This window comes from Micropterus salmoides, unplaced genomic scaffold (assembly GCF_014851395.1).
Source record: "Micropterus salmoides isolate LMB-PRFRI ecotype aquatic unplaced genomic scaffold, ASM1485139v1 Ms_hic_scaffold_6, whole genome shotgun sequence".
Taxonomy (NCBI): Eukaryota; Metazoa; Chordata; class Actinopteri; order Centrarchiformes; family Centrarchidae; genus Micropterus; species Micropterus salmoides.
The window spans coordinates 10762289-10779068 of NW_024044348.1; the positions used below are offsets into that span (position 1 = coordinate 10762289).

Sequence of the window (16780 nt, forward strand, 5' to 3'; positions counted from 1 at the left end):
TTCTAATTCTAAATAACAGTGAATTGTGTATCACTTTATTAAAACAGTCAAGCAAAGGAATTTCAGTTTTGTTTTGTCAGAGCTAGTATCAAATAATTTTTTTGTCAATTAAACAATCATGAACACAAATACAGTGACATGTACATGTATAAGAACAAGAAAAAGAACATACTGTCATGAAATTATATTAGAATTGAAATTGATACAGGATAATATACTGTATATGGGACATATGGGACATGAGAAAAACAAACATTTTCATTCAAGTATAAGATTTGTTTCTGATACTGTCATTTTTATTTAGAAATAATAAACAGTTGAATTGATAAGCTAACACTTCTGCCCATTATAATGTTTTCAAAATCAGCATAACCACTTGACCAATTTTCCCAAACAATATTTTTGTATAGATAAAATTAAATAATAGTTAAAATATGTGAGTAGTGGTGGATACTAGTAAGACATTGTCAGTGGTCCATGTGATATTTTGTCATTATCATTTTTATCATAGGTCAGGAATTAACTTTTACGCTCAAATTAAATATATGGTCTTTGTTTAGAACACATCACGAGGACTGCTTCTCAGCCTGTGAATCACAGAAATAGTTTTTGTTTAGTTCAAACATTTCCAAGTGGTCCAAGGTAAACTTTTTTCCTCTTCTTTTTTAAATCTTGAATTCATCTCTTACAAAGATCCAAACAAAAATACGTTAAAATGACAGAATAATAGAACAGGACACAACTATAAACAAAGGGGTATCATGTAACAAACAACAAAAGTATTACATTTTTTTAAAATCTTTACATTTTAACTGTTTTGATTGATTTACAATTCTTCAAACCAAATAAAGTTTCAACATAATGTTTGATTTCCATCTTAAAATGTAGTAATGTAGTAATTGTGGTTTCTTCTAAGACTATTTGCACCATTTGTGAATATAATATTTTCCATATAAAATAAAGAGGTTCAAAAGATATATTCATTTACAATCAATATCAATATTGTCATCATAAAATTATGACTCTTTTCCGCAAATTAATAGATGAACCAGTCAGTAGGTAATATTCTAGTAATATTCTAAATCCAACCAAAATCATTTTGTACAAATACAATCATAAAATAAATGACAAATGGTTTCAGCCTTATGGTTGCAAAACGTACATTTTTCCACAATATCATTCTGAACCTTGAAATAACCTGGTTCACAGGATAAATCAAAATGTATAATTTAAAAAACTTGTCTAGTGTTGTTGGTTAGACAATATTGCTTTTTGACCAAATGTAATATTTTCAAATCTAGAGAGACATCCCAGGTAAAATGTGCAGTTTCTGAGATGACACGGGTTACGTGCTGGAGGCGGGACTTCCGCTGCTGAACGCCGTGTCTGTCCTGTGATTGGTTGAAATTTCAGACACCCGGAAAAACGTTTCACAAGAGCGAATTTTTCAAATCGAGAAGAGGCGCTCTTGTGAGCAACGGAGAAGTTTACCAACACAAACAATGCGGCAAACAGGGTGAGCATTACCATCTTCCACATTTAGCTTTAACAGATTAAAACCTACGCAGTGTGTGAAAACGTTGCAAAACTTTTCAGGTATCTAACGGAACCTGCTAGCCGTTGTTCTTTAGAAAAAGAGTAACGTTAAATCAGGGTAACGACAAGGATTAGCCTCCTAATGTTAGCACAGATAGCTGTCCAGCCAGCTAACGTTAGCTGACTCTTAATATTGGTGTTTAAGCTCAGCATTCAGTTTTCAACTAACGCTGTTATTCATATCATATTTCTGTGAAATGGCAAACATGTTTTGGTTATCTTAACGTTAACGTGGCAAATGTAATGTTCATGTTATCATACCAACACCTGTGAATTGCCGTTAGAAAGTAACACCTGAGCTCGCTTAACTTACCTGGTTATCGTAGCAGGGTTTTTTTATTATTTATTTTACTAGGAAGTCCCATTTAGATCAGAAAATATATTTTACAAGCAACATAAACATGTAATAACAGTTAACTGAAAAGAAGTTAAGGTTAAGCGACAGAGTAAAGTAGGCACGCTTCACACTAAGATATATGGCTAAAAGTATGGGGACACATGTGCACAGATGTACTGTTGGTCTGGTTTGGCCTCTTATATGATTTGGCTTTGGCCGTCCTGTCTTTACATGACAATCCACAGAACTATAAAGAAATATTTTTCTGACTTTGGTGTGAAAGAGCTTGCACAGAGCCCTGACGTCCACCCCATCCGGTAGAGCTCCTGCATGAATAGGGCCCTAGTGTGAGAGACAGTAAGGTTCAGGTGTTTTTTGGCCATGGTAAGGTAACATACTTGGTGAATTATCTGTACAGACATGTATCTAACAATACATTTAATGTAGGATACGTTTTTTTGTTTGTTTGTTTGTTATATTGACTGTATCATCACTTACAGCAAAGGGAAGACTCCACGGAGGCCTGGCCAAAAAAAGGCAACCAACATAGAGAAAGATCCTGTTGGGGTAAGTTAACACAGATTACTTTGTTATTTCTCAAAGTGAAGCAATATCACAAAACGGTCGCAGTAAAAGGGCATCATGTTTGCCTATTTAAGCCCTCAGTAGAAATTAAAGGAAAATTTACCCTAAAACAAAAACTTACATTGTGCTAATCTAGTGATTCTTACAAACGCAACATATCAAGACACGTCAGAAGGTGATGCTTTTTGAAGACATTGTAGGCTCATAGAGTCTTTGAGGTATCAAATGAGGTTGATTTTAATGTGCTTCTACCAGCTCTTTTGTGCTGTTCAACTTATGGACAGACTTCAAATCCATATATACATATGTCAAAAGTGAGCTGTACAGATTTGGCCTAGAATTGTTTCAAGAATGTATTTAATGTTGTGTGTATAGGTATATTGCCGTATACGTCCACTTGGAGCAGAAGATGAGGAATGTTGTGTTGAGATGATCAGTAGCTCCACAATTCAGCTACATGCTCCTGATGGCCTTAAAGCCAACCGTAATGGGGAATACAAAGAGGTAAGTGTGTTGTAGTGGTATTCAGCAGAGGCCGGACACTTTTTAAGACACAAATTAATACATGATAATAATTATGGCTCTCACTGTATATTTTCTATTGAATGGCATTTACATGTACCGTATATTCTGTCTTTGTTTATTGTTTAGACACAGTACTCCTTTAAAAAAGTATTTGGTATTAATACCACGCAAATGGAGCTGTTTGAGGATGTTGCCAAGCCACTGGTAGATGATCTTATTCGTTGTAAGAATGGTAAGTGAGTTTCGAGTTTTTGAAGCATAAAATGTTTGATGTTTATTGTATAGAATCCCATAAATGTACTTTTTATTCTCTCTATTGCTGAAAGGATTAGTTGGTCAACAGAAAATTGAAAACAAATTTTGAAAATTGATTATGTTTATCAAGCAAAATGTCTAAACATTTGCAAATTTCACCTTCACAGATGTGACATGGCTACTTTTTTTTATATAATTTTAAATTAAAAAACCTTGGGGTTTTGACTGTTACACATGTTGTAAAACATCAATTAAAAGCCTAAGCCTCCAATTAGACACCTATCCCTTTTACTGGCCTGGGGTGGCTATGTGTTTTGACAAAAACCGTAAGAAGCCTGGTCTGGTTTTCAAAGAAGTTCTCTAAATGTATTAAACCTCTTAAAGCTCACTGGGTTGCCTGCTTGAGCTAGCTAAGGTGCTTAGATCACTCGTACAAATATAAGTGTTTACTTTTGTCAGTAGGGACATGCTGCACGTTAGTTTGGTTGGATTCTCCACAGTTCAGTGGTTAGTTCATTTTACAGAAATAATGAGCACCAAAGTATAATTCATAAACAAGAGAGACAAAAAAAAGTTGACTCCCTACCTTTGAAGTGGTCAAAGTCCAAATATGTGTCCATTCCTCAATTATTTATATTCATTTAGTCCATAAGGGTCCACATATCAAAAGTATCAAAGCGTTTTTTGAAGTTAAAATAACCTTTGGATTTCATCATTTCTAAGGTAGTCTCTGTCTCTCGGTCTCTCTTGCTAAGTTCCCACATCATGCACTGAGGTAAATATTTAGCTTACCTAGCATTCGCCATAAAGTATTGGGTGTTGCCCCCTTTTTGCAACGATTCATGGCTCTCTCAGCTCTTCTATAAAACCAAACAAACGACCACACTTCAGATTTAGTCCTCTGAGGACTAGGCTGAAAAATCTCCGGAGAATTGTCACTTTCTTCTGTCATGTTGTCATTGACCTAAAACAAACCCATCTTAGGCGCCCATATCTGGGAGATTGTTGCTAGCTTCAGTTAATGCTGGACAGTATTACTGTAAGTAAGCGAGTAATTGAATATGGTTTCAATGATAATAAAATTTGTAACCGTATCACTGGTAACTGTTTCATCCCTGTTTTACAATGTATATCATATATCACTGACATCAGCTCTAATCCTCTCTGAAAAGTGGTTATGTATTTGTTATATTCTATGTTCATAGGTCTGCTATTTACATATGGTGTTACTGGAAGTGGTAAGACCTTCACCATGACCGGCTCACCTGGGGAAGGTGGACTCCTCCCCCGTTCTCTAGACATGCTCTTCAACAGCATCAGCCCCTTTCAGGCAAAAAGATTGTAAGACTTTCATTTGTTGGTGTTTTGCGTACTTGGTTTCTAAAATAAAAGATTTCATTTTTGGAAATGTTTTTACTTGAACCTTAACTTTAACCTTCATCAGGTGTTTAAACCAGATGACAAAAATGGCATGGAGATCCAGGGTCAAGTTGACGCTCTCCTGGAGAGACAGAAGCGAGACAGTCAGCAGTCAGTGCCTAAAACACCATCCTCCAGGTAGCTTCAAGTCATTTTATTTACTTTTTACTTTTCTAGTCTGTGGTGTTCACTCAAGTACTGATAAAATTGAAAGAAACAGACTTTTTAAAGTACATTTTGACTGATGCTAATCTTATTGCTTTTCTTTGGGTTTGTTCTTTTAGACAGAAGGCTGACCCGGAATTTGCGGATATGATCAGCCCAGAGGAAGCATGTAAATCTGAGAATGTGGATGAAGACTGTTGTTACAGCGTTTTTGTGTCCTACATTGAGGTTTACAATAACTATATCTATGATCTCCTCGAAGATGCTCCGTTTGACCCAATCAGATCAAAGTAAGGGGTAGCATAAATGAGTGAATGCTATTTGAAACACAATGTTGAGGGATTGTCTGCACAGTAAGGCTGAACGATTAATCGATTTGAAATCGAAATTGCAATTTGAAAGAACGCGATTAGCTAATCGTGAAGACTGCGATTAAAATGTAGATGAATTATACAGTGCATCTGACCCATCTTTAAACAGTCATGCAGTTGCAAATTCATTCCGTTGTCATCCTTGTGTGACAGATCGCCTCCTGTTACGGTCCTACTTACCAGTCAGAGCGGGCACAGGACATGTACATTTTACAACAACAAACGAAACATATGATAAAGGCGCCAGCTGAACCGACACAGACAGTGGCTGTTCTGCGATTTTTGTCTGGCGTCAACTCACACTGAAGTGTTTCAGCAGCGGAGCGTTTAGATTTTGCTTATTTGTTCAGTTGTCCTTGATTTTTGCGGCTTGATTTTTGTGCTTCTAATATGCTTAAGTAGGCTACGTAGTTAAATTGTGTCTTCTTTTTTTTTTGGTCTGTTTTAACTGTTTATTGTTGATGTATGATTGGGAGTCTGCACGGGGTGTTTTTATTTTGAAAATTGACCGGATTCTCTATGCCGTTCTGTGTCTGACTTCCTGCCTGTTTCATCTGCTCTGTGCTGCTTGACGCGGCTTCTGGAAGTGAATATTAAACTTTAGCAAAACTTCAATAAAAACATCGCAAATTTTCCCCAAATCATTCAGCCCTACTGTACAGTTTATTTTATCCATTATTTGTGGGGCTGTTGATGCATTAGATGGCTCTGTCCACACATTGAGTTGTGTTACACAGCTACCCAACTGCACCCACACAGCTAAGCTCTACTAATGCGCACCACAAATGTCTTTCTAGTAGCTGTTCAACCACTTGCGTTCCATTTATATTCATAGAGAGAGAAAAAGTTTTGATTGTTCACAAGATGCACTTTAAAAATCCTGTTTTTGTTAGGTGGCTTGGTGGCGGCACGCCTGTACGGAACAATGAGTTCATGTATGTGGCCAGTAAACGTGCATTACACAGTACTCTGTTTATTTGTAGTCGTAACTTGGCTGTAGCTGATATATTGTGTAGGTCATCAGTGCATTTCCATCCTTTTAATCCAAACCCCTATAAATAGCATAGGTGTAGCTTTCTAGCTTTGTGTTATTTTGGTCGCTGTTGTCTTTAAAGATTGGCTCCCTGAATGGCTAAAGCTTGTGTGCAAACCCAGTGTGCATGTGTTTGTAGCCCTAAATGTGCTTCTCTGTCTCCCTAAATTGTATTTTATTTTTATGTTGACACTAACATCAAGTATTTGTCATTTTAGCTTTTGCTCCTTGTCTTACTAAAGTGAAGCATCATTGTGTTACATTGCTTATGTATGTTGATTATTTTCATAAACTTTTTTCAGACCACCTCAATCTAAGAGTCTCCGTGAAGATCAGAATCATAACATGTATGTGGCTGGATGCACGGAAGTTGAAGTAAAATCTACAGAGGAGGCTTTTGAAGTCTTTTGGAAGGGTGAGTGGTTATAATAACTCTCTATATTTGTATTATATTGCATGTTATCATGTGTGTTCCCCTAATACGCATACCAATTTTAATCTCAAAGTTTTTTTAAGGTTTTAAACTGTTTTTATTCCTAATTTCTGTCTTCTTGATGATGGAATCCATAAAAATAGTTGAACATAATGATTATTAAAAAGAGTTTTACTAAATGTCTGTATTACACACAGAGAGGCAGCCATGACTTTTCTTTGGTATAATGTCCATGCAGAGCTGATATGTTGCACAGCAATTAATCAGTTGTCTTTATAAAGAAATGTTTTGACCTCCTATTTTTTTTCTGCTGTTTTCTGTCTCCAGGACAAAAGAAAAGGAGGATAGCCAACACTCAACTCAATCGTGAATCCAGTCGCTCCCACAGTGTGTTCACAGTGAAGCTGGCCCAGGCACCACTTGATGCTGATGGGGACCACATTCTACAGGTGACAAGTTACACATTAAAATGTATTTGTTTTTCATGACAAAGAAAGCTAGCTTTTTCAATGTAAGCTTAAAAAGCACGCCAAATAAGTACACATTACTCCAGCTCGTATTTGGTGATTGCTGACAGTGTCATTAAATTGCAGGACAAAAACCAGGTGAATGTGAGCCAGCTGTGTCTGGTTGACTTGGCAGGCAGCGAGCGCACCAGCAGAACCAAAGCAGAGGGAAGCCGTCTCCGTGAAGCAGGTCAGTTCGTTCCTTACTGTGGGCTTCTCTAAAGTCAACCAGAGGCTTTTTCTTTGTATCTGCAGATTTTCAATGTATTTAGTAATAATGTCCGTTTAGACACTAAATGTCTCAAGTAATGTCTAATCTACATCTCATTTACAGGTAATATTAACCAGTCCTTGATGACACTGCGCACATGTATGGAAGTGTTGCGTGAAAACCAGATGTGTGGAACTAATAAGGTTGGTGTTTTATTACTTGTTCATCATTGGTTTTATTTTTATCTAATATGAATCTTTAGTCTTATCATTGATACATTTCCAGTAGGTGCAGTTTCACTGAGCTTTTATTTTATTCCAGATGGTGCCATACAGGGACTCTAAAGTTACCCTTCTGTTTAAAAACTACTTTGATGGAGAAGGAAAAGTCAGAATGATTGTGTGTGTCAATCCAAAAGCTGATGATTATGACGAAACTATGGTAAGACATTGTATTTGTGTTGCAGGATGGTTTGAATGTAAATTGTTATCTCTTTAATCTCACTTGCTTTCCTGGAAAAACTATTGTAAGAGCTGGCTGCCATCAAACCACAATAGGAAATATCTATATCGCCCAAATATACAGATTTCCTCCATGATTACTGTTGACGCTTTGAAACTCAGCTGTTTCCCTAAAAACATAATTTTTAAGGAAGTAAGGGAGCATACTTCTGATAGTATTGCATTGTATGTTCTGCAGCTGGTAATGCGCTTTGCAGAGATGACCCAGGAGGTGGAGGTGGCACGCCCCGTCGACCGCCCAATCTGCGGCCTTGCTGCAGGACGCAGACACAGAAACCAGGCCTTCAGAGATGAGCTGTCACGTCACCTGGAAGAGCGAGGAGGCCCTAGTGATGCAGGTAATTCAACCTCAAGTCTGTACTTGTGCTCATGTCATGCTGTTTTCTTATGTTAAATATGGAGTTTAGAAATGCAGCTGTTTTATTTACTCTGTGTAACTAATTCTACACAAACTTTTTCGTGACTTCTCATTCACACAGTAGATGACCCCATTCTGCTGACTCAGCTTATGGAAAGCCTTCCAGCCCTGCCTTCTTGTGAGCTGGTGGACCCAGCTGATGATCAGACGTTACCCCGCCTGATTGAGGTCCTGGAACGGAGGCAACATATCCGTCAGATGATGACAGAGCAGTTACACAAAACTGGTACAGGCCCATTTTCTACAGCAAAAATAATTGTCTGGTGTAGTAGAGTATTTCTGATTTTAGGCAGCAGTGGATGAATACATTTATTCAGCACAGCAATGACATGTCATTTTTAGAAGGCAACATTTATTCAAAATATGGCTGACCACATCAGTTAATGAGAGTGGTAGTTGACTCCCATTCCAGTCTAATCACTGAACTGTGATATTTTTTGTTGTATGCAGGAAAAAGGACCATTTGTCACTATGAAGTTGAGTTTAAAAACATTTCAAGCTAAATAAAAACTGCTTAGATGAATGCTTTTTCTCCTACAGCCAGTACACTAAAGTCCATGCTTCAGCAGTTTGACGGTCAGCTCAGTGCAAAGGAGACCTACTTACATGATCAACAAAGCAAACTGTGCGAGAAAGACAAAGTCATCACCAACCAGAGGACGGAGATAGAACGATTAGAGAAAAAATCCACAACTTTGGAATACAAGGTGTTGTCTCTTTGACTTAGAAAACTCTCATTCTACTCTTCTCTACATTTGGTTTACAACATTTTAAACATGCTTATAAAAGTAAGGACATGTGAATTCACTCTCTCCCTACTGGTCCCCCTCTTCAGATCGATATCCTGCAGAAGACAACAGATATGTATGAGCAGGATACGCGTTCACTTCGGCAGGAGCTGGAGACCCGGGATCAAAAGCTGCAGAGAGAGCTGTCAGAGAGGAGGCGCATGGAGCAGCGAATGCAGGGCATGGTGACAGACACCAAACTCAAGTGGGAGAAGGAGTGTGTAAGTGGAATTACGAACAGTGGCCCTGCTGTTTAGTAACATTTGGTATGTGTCTTGGGGGTTGCACATACTTCAATACTACATTGATGCCATACTGTCCACTTTAGAGATATTGCCTGTTTTGTGTTCCAAACTATCGTTATTATATTGGCTTTAAAAATCCACTATCGGTAGACCTCTAGTGTGAACTGTGGAAAAAAAATCCAGTTTATACTCATCCCTGGCTTTGTAAATGGGGAAGCAAATAAAGTGTCAGACTGAGCCACACAACACTATTCCAGCCATTATTTGTATGTCAGATAAAGGTAAATGACTTGCCCACGGACATTCAGCTTACTTTCTTGTTCCCCAAGACATGCTGTTGTTGTGTTGTTTGCTATAGTAGCAGGAAATTTGTGATTATCGCTGTCTGGAGCTGGTGTGCTCGCTCTGGGAATGTCTCTCTGCATGTTGGCTTCGCAGCAGATGTTTTACCCATCGTTGTGGCCCCTGCTCTGAAGTCATTCTGCTCTGTGTGTGGAGCTCAACCTGCCCATGTGCAAAAAAAGCACTAACAGAGCAGAAGAGAGAAAGGGGAAATGCAGAGAGGCAAAAATCAAAACTCAGTTTACATCCACACTACTATGTTTTTGTTTTAAAACACAACACATTTACACCTGCCGTCCAGAATAAAAAGGCAAATCCGAAGACCTAAACAGAAGTTTGAAAACACTGCTGAGCCTGTTTTCGTTTTAAACCCTGGGGCAGTGTATTATTGCAGACAGGCGAAAACATAGGACTTTGGAAATGATGACACAGACACTCACAGCTTCCTGATTGGGTCTTATAATTCATGCAAAGCAAAAACACAATGCTAGTGACAATGTTTTTGTTTTGGTATGTTTATTAAAATATTTTTACTGTGCAAATAACACTTTAACACTTGTACTGTTCATATCGCTGTATTTGCTTTCCGCTCCCACAGTCGCTTTGTACTCTTGTGTTACTTTTGGTAACACTTGCACCTTATTGATGGTCCATGCAAAAAATCTATGGTGTGGTTATTTGCCAATGCTATTCTTCGTTCTTCTGTAGTAGTACTTTTTTCTTTCACTAAAACTTCTGCACTCGCATACCCAATGTACGGGACGGCCATTTGTGTGTTTTCAGTCGTTTTAATCAATTCTGAAATGCAGGTAAAACGCTGGTGTGGACGGAGATAGTAGTGTGGATGTAAACTCAGAGCTGGGTTTTCAGTGGCGTCGCTAGTGCCCAGCCAAAGGCTCCGCATTCTCGGAGTAATTATTGGCTGAAATTTTAATACCAGAGCAAGGATTACATTTTCTTATCAACCAATAATATTTCGACCACAAACCATGCATCCCTAAAAATAAAAAAATTCTTCAAAGAACAAAAAAGCCTGAGACAGACGATCCCTTGTCCTCACTTTATTTACTATGTTTTGCTCCTCAAACCCTCATCAGGTAAAATTCTTGTTAATTTAGAAAGCAGAAATGTGAGCCACTATACCTCAAGAGAATTTTTTCGTATTGGATTAAATGATGAGACTGTGACTAAATATTTCCCCCTGGTGTTTTCCAATTAGGAGAGGCGAGTGAACGCCAAGCAGCTGGAAATGCAAAACAAGTTGTGGGTAAAGGATGAAAAGTTGAAGCAGCTCAAGGCCATAGTGACTGAGAGCAGTGCCGGCAGCTGTTCCACTGAGCGTCCAGAGAAGCCTGAGAGGCCTTCAAGGGAGAGAGATTGCATCATAGCTCAGAAGAGGTCCGCCTCACCATCACCACGTCCTGTGAGTTATTTATTCTCTAATATTGCCTGTTTCATCAGTGTGCACTTCACCACTCTCTTAAGAAACTTTATTTACTGTGGTAATTTTGCATGCTACTAATTATTGTCATAATCTTAAACTTGAATTCTAAAATTTCTATGCTCACTGTGCACAGCAGCTTCTATTACTAGAACTGGACTGGACATCTATTACTTTATTGTGTATTTGCATAGCCCCTAACATCCACAATGCTTGGCCCCACTCCCTCGTCACTTTTCAGGACTTCAGCCAAACTCCTACTCACCAAAATCGAGCCAGTATTAGGGCAGTTCAGGACCCTTACCCCACCTCCACCTCTACCTCCACCATCTCCTCCTCTTCCTCCTCCTCCTTCTCTTCAGCGTATCCTTCAGTAGCCTCCTGTATCTCTGATTGGGAGCAGAGGTTCCCTGTAGACTCAAACAGCCAAGCTAGGCACACGGGAACTCCGCAGTACAGGAGCCGGACTCCTGCCTATGCCACGGCACCAGCAGCGTGGGTCGCAGGAGAGGCCAGCGCTGGGCCCCAGACACCGAGGCCCCCGCTACGACTCTTGTCCATGGGCTAGACCTTGAGGCAGGCACAAGGGTTAGTGTGTGTGTTAGAACCTAGATGTCCTTGAGAATATGTTTAGTTTTTCTCTGTGTACCTGTAGTTTAAGCCTTGCCTTAGTGTGGAACTGCATCTAGTAGAAGTGCTGCATCAGTGTAGGCTATCCAGACAGACTGATCTGTTGTGCTTGTCTCATCTTGACTTGCATCTGAATTCTTATGTGTATTTATATCTTGTTTGTAGTTCTTTCTATGGCCAGCTGCTCTCTAGAAATGCTTTTTCCTTGCACACATTTTCAGTAGCATCAGTTGACAATAACTGACCATCACCACTAAAATGTCTATGAAGATTCTCAGTCATCCAGGTCATAGTTATCAAGGTTAACAGTTGCCCTTGATTTTAACCTTCGTTGGACACCACTAAAATAAAGACACACAGATACCAAAAAACAATAATGTAGCAGCAGCAGTATTTAAAATGACTGAATATTTTATTTTTATCTAACCAGTATTCATTAAAAGTACTTATATCTCTGCCACTTTTCAACACAAAGTAACTCCCTTGCGTGTCAGTACCTTTCTCTTGTTGTAGTTGAGTGAGTAAGTAAAATGTATTTAATATAGCACCTTTCACAGAGCAAGTCAAAGTGCTTTACAATGATAAAATCAAACAATCATAACAATAAAACAGTGGAGCAATCAGACAATCATACATAATCATCAAACATTATAAAGGCATCAATCAATACAATTAATGTATTTGTGTATATTAACAGGCGCATAAATCAAAATTAAGGCATTTTGTATTTTAAAGAGAACATGAATATTTAAAAGGGAGACAAAGGCCTGTTTTAAATAAAAAAAAAAAAGCTGATTTTTGAATGCTTCGACTGAGACCTCAGAGCGTAGATCTGACGGAAGAGTATTCCACAGTGTTGGTGCAAACACTTGGAAAGCACAGTCACCTCTAGTTTTGAGACGTGCATGCGGTACAGCTCATAGGCCATGTTCTGAGGATCTTAGTGGTAATATACGGGTGCAGCATGTCGGAGATGTACCCGGGTGCCTGACCATGCAGCGCTCTGTATGTTAAAACAAGCACTTTGAATTGAATCCTAAATTTAACAGGGAGTCAGAAAAATGCACATTTCTGTATAACCTTTACTCTTAAAACAGACCCCTCTGAACAACCAGAGACCACACTATCTCTGTGTGCTGTCTGCTTGCATATCCATCTCACCTTTTTTACCCCTGACCAGTTTGCATGCCTGTTAATGAAAATATGTATTGCTGGAAGGCCAGAATATTGTTTGGGATGTGATTTAGAGTCTGTGTGGACGGATACAATGCCACCACCACCCACCCAAAATGTAAAAAATTATATCCAAAGGGACATGCCCTGTCCTTCTTGAACTTCCAATAGTACATTTATTTTCAATATACAACCTAACACTTTCTAATGATCGACCATCACTACTAACCCCACCAAACATTTAATGATCCCTGCTGGTGTCACATGTGGGTAACTTCCTGGTTTGTCTTTCTCGCACTGGGATCACCAGACGGCCCCTCCAGTTCGTCCAACGCACAGACGCTCACATTCTGCGGGTGGGGAGAAATGGGTAGACCACAAACCACCTTCTAATTTGGACCTAGACACGGTCATGCAGCCAATCATACCCAATGCAATCAAGGTGTCGACCCCGAACGAGAAAGCTCTGTCTAAATGTCACAAGTATGTGCTTAGACATCAAGAGCTTGCCTCAGACGGGGAGATCGAGACCAAATTGATCAAGGTAAAATTACATAATTGCTTAATTTTAGACTTCTGATGATTTTAAATCTTGCATGAACTTGATTTTGATTTAATCACATCTGTTAGATTTCACATTGCAATCCTGTTTCAGATATTTATGGGACAGTGCTACCTTTTTCACTGTTGATTGTAAGTATGTGTTTCTTCCTGTATTCTCGTTTGGACATTTGTGAGGTTTGTTTTTTTGTTTTTTTCACTTCCTCAGGGCAATGTTTTTAAGACCAGAGGCGGAGGACAAGCTGTGCAGTTCACCGACATTGAGACACTAAAACAAGAGTGCCCAACATCATCAAGGTACAGTATTTGCCCAAGTAATACAGGTTGTGATATGTATGTGTACAGAGCAGTATGCCATTAGCTATGAGACAGTAACATAAAATAATACTGTTACTAAATGCTCCATACACCTAGTTTTGGTATATTTGAGCACCATGTCAGGATTTCAGGTCCAACAATAATCTTGAAAGGTAAAGTTAAAAGTAACTTGTTTTTTTGTTTGTCAATAAATTAGTATAAACATGTATTTAGGCTCCACACCCTTAAAGTCTCTGCAGCAAGATACCTCTGCAACAGAGCCAGTATAGTGTCTTTTAGCAGGGCTGTGTAGTAGTTTTCTTATGATGCGCTTGGTAGAACATTTTTGCGAGCAAAAAAATTTCTTAATGACAGGTCAGTTGTTGTAAGAGCCATTTTGGCATATATGGTGATTTGCTAAATTGTTGTTAAACACATGCTATATGTTCATGGGTCATGCAGAAGTTATTTTTGTTTTTGAAATTGTCTTTTTGGAACTGTTGATTGGGTGGGTGAGTAATTTCAATGCGCATGGGCAGTAGGAAAAAAGTAACACGGGAGAATTGACGAGAGATCTGCAAGAGCCCTGTATTGTAACAAGTTTTTGACCGTGTTACGCAAAATGTTTTTGAGTAACTTGGTGGACTGTACTGGGCTGGTAATGGACCAAGCCTTTTGTATACTCTGAATTAAAAAGGTACACTCAAACCTTTGCTTGACTCTTTAGGATTTTTGGGTACATTGGGTACTCCTGGGGTGTGTATATTGGGACACACATGGGTGGACACGCGTCAGGCTGGGATGGACTTCTTGCACAATAGTGGCCTTGGACTTTCTCATTGAAAACGCCCACGATAGTTGTCATTTAGTTCATGTTAACACCTGCAGAGATTTCAGAGAGTTACAAATTAATCCAGCCACTATCTCTTATATGATAAATGTCCGCAAATTCCAGTAACATCAATTGGGAGTTATTTGAAAAATGGAGTTCAAGTTGGGCAAATCCTTCATATGTTTTGTCCAAAGAACTGACGAAGCCCCTTTTTGTTTCAGTCGCAAAAGGCGATCTGGGTCTGCAGAAGGACCAGCTGAAATGGAGGACATAGAGAACAGGGTAAGCTCTTAATTAAATTTAAAAATATACAAAATGACTGTTAAACTATGCCTTCTAGTCATTTTAGTGTGCAAAAAATACTTTATAATATTCTTCAGGTATCAATTATGTCTCGTTACCCAATTATTTGAAAACAATTCTTAATTTAATATGAATTGGATAATTTGAGGTATTACCTCAGTTAACCTAACTGTGTCAACCCTTTTCAACATTTTCCTCCCATTAGGCGCCGGTGACAAATACAAGCTATGGGTATCAAAAGTAAGCAAATGAATGCATGTGTGTGCGTTTGTGTTAATGTGTGCATGTACTGTTTACTATGTTATATAGACGACAATGTTGGAGCTGTTGCCTTGGATGTAAAAATAGCTTCTTCTTTTTTTTAAGGTTTGTACTTTTTTGTTTTCTTTCTTCCAGACGCAGAAAGCCCTAAGTTGCTGTACATATGAGAGAACTTTTTACTTCTTGAAAACACAAAAGATTTTGAACAGAACAGTGAGGGGACCGAAATGTGGAACTATGCATCTTTTTGAGTGTCAGAGAATTATATCTGATCTTATTACAAATGATTAGGGTGCAATTATAATTTAATCATAGCTAAAGGCAAATTGACATTGATTAAACAATGTATTTCAGTTGTAATTTGCTGGACTAGTGTGCTTTTTCCTTTTTTGAATGCAGGAATTATTACTTCTTAAAAAGACATGCACATATTAATATTCAGTGATAAGTGTAACGTTTTTTTACCTAATCTTTTTACTGCCTTTTACCCAAGTAATAGAATAAGCTTTAGAACAATGGAAAATTAAAAATTTTTTGTCACTTTTGTTACTTACTCTTGAGGGATAAATAAAGTATTTATCTATCTACTTGATAGTGTCATTGAACATATGGCTGATTACAAAAATAGAGCACAGGAAGTAAGCTGTTAAGTAGGTTTGTTGAAATCACTCTCTGACTAACTGTAAATAAGTATGCTTTTTACCTCCTGTTTATTGAAACAACTCTTAAGAAGTGTAGCACACTGCTCTTTTGGTGACATTAAATTAGTTTGAACACTAGGTCTCGTCATAATGATTTTATAATCCACAAAGACTGGAGGATTTAAAGTCGCTTATCTTTAAGGGCTTGAACATATCCTCCTGAGACCCGACAATTCATTTATGTCCTCTGTGGCGGAAGTGGCACTGAGGGCTCTATTTAAGCACCATACATGTACCCTGTTTGAGTCCTAATGTACTGTGTAGAGTACATTCTGGGCTTTCTGGTGATGTCAAACAGATAGGGGTGTACACCGCTCACTGAACAGATCTCTGCCTCACTGCCACAAACGACTGTCTCCACCTGCTGGCATGTAAAGCCGTCTGCTCCCAGCGCTGTTCCACAGACTTCTATTCCTGTCATCATCACGCATAGACCAGTAAACCGAAATGTGCACATCCCACACAGAAATATTAGTAATCTCTTAAGGATTAGGACAACTGCACCAACTCCAGCACCCAGAACAAACTCATTTAAAATGGCTCTCTTCAATGTGAGATCACTTTCAAGTAAGACTTTTATCTTAAATGATTTTATCTTGTCTGCAAATCTAGATTTTATGTTTTTAACTGAATCCTGGTTGCAAATGAATGACTATAGCCAGCTAGCTGAACTGTGTCCGCCTCAATATGATTGCTTTAGTCAACCGAGGGTCAGTGGTCGTGGTGGTGGGCTAGTGAGCGTGTATAGGAAAAATTTTAAATGTCATCAAGTACGCTGTGATGAATTTAGCTCCTTTGAAGTTCTCACTCTTAAAGTTGGAGGGCTGCAAC

At 38.5% G+C, this 16780-nt stretch overlaps 1 pseudogene; it reads left to right on the forward strand.

Annotated features, from left to right (window-relative positions):
• The first annotated feature begins 1467 nt into the window (after window positions 1–1467).
• Window positions 1468–16027, forward strand: LOC119890563 (annotated as a pseudogene).
• Window positions 16028–16780: the final 753 nt, after the last annotated feature.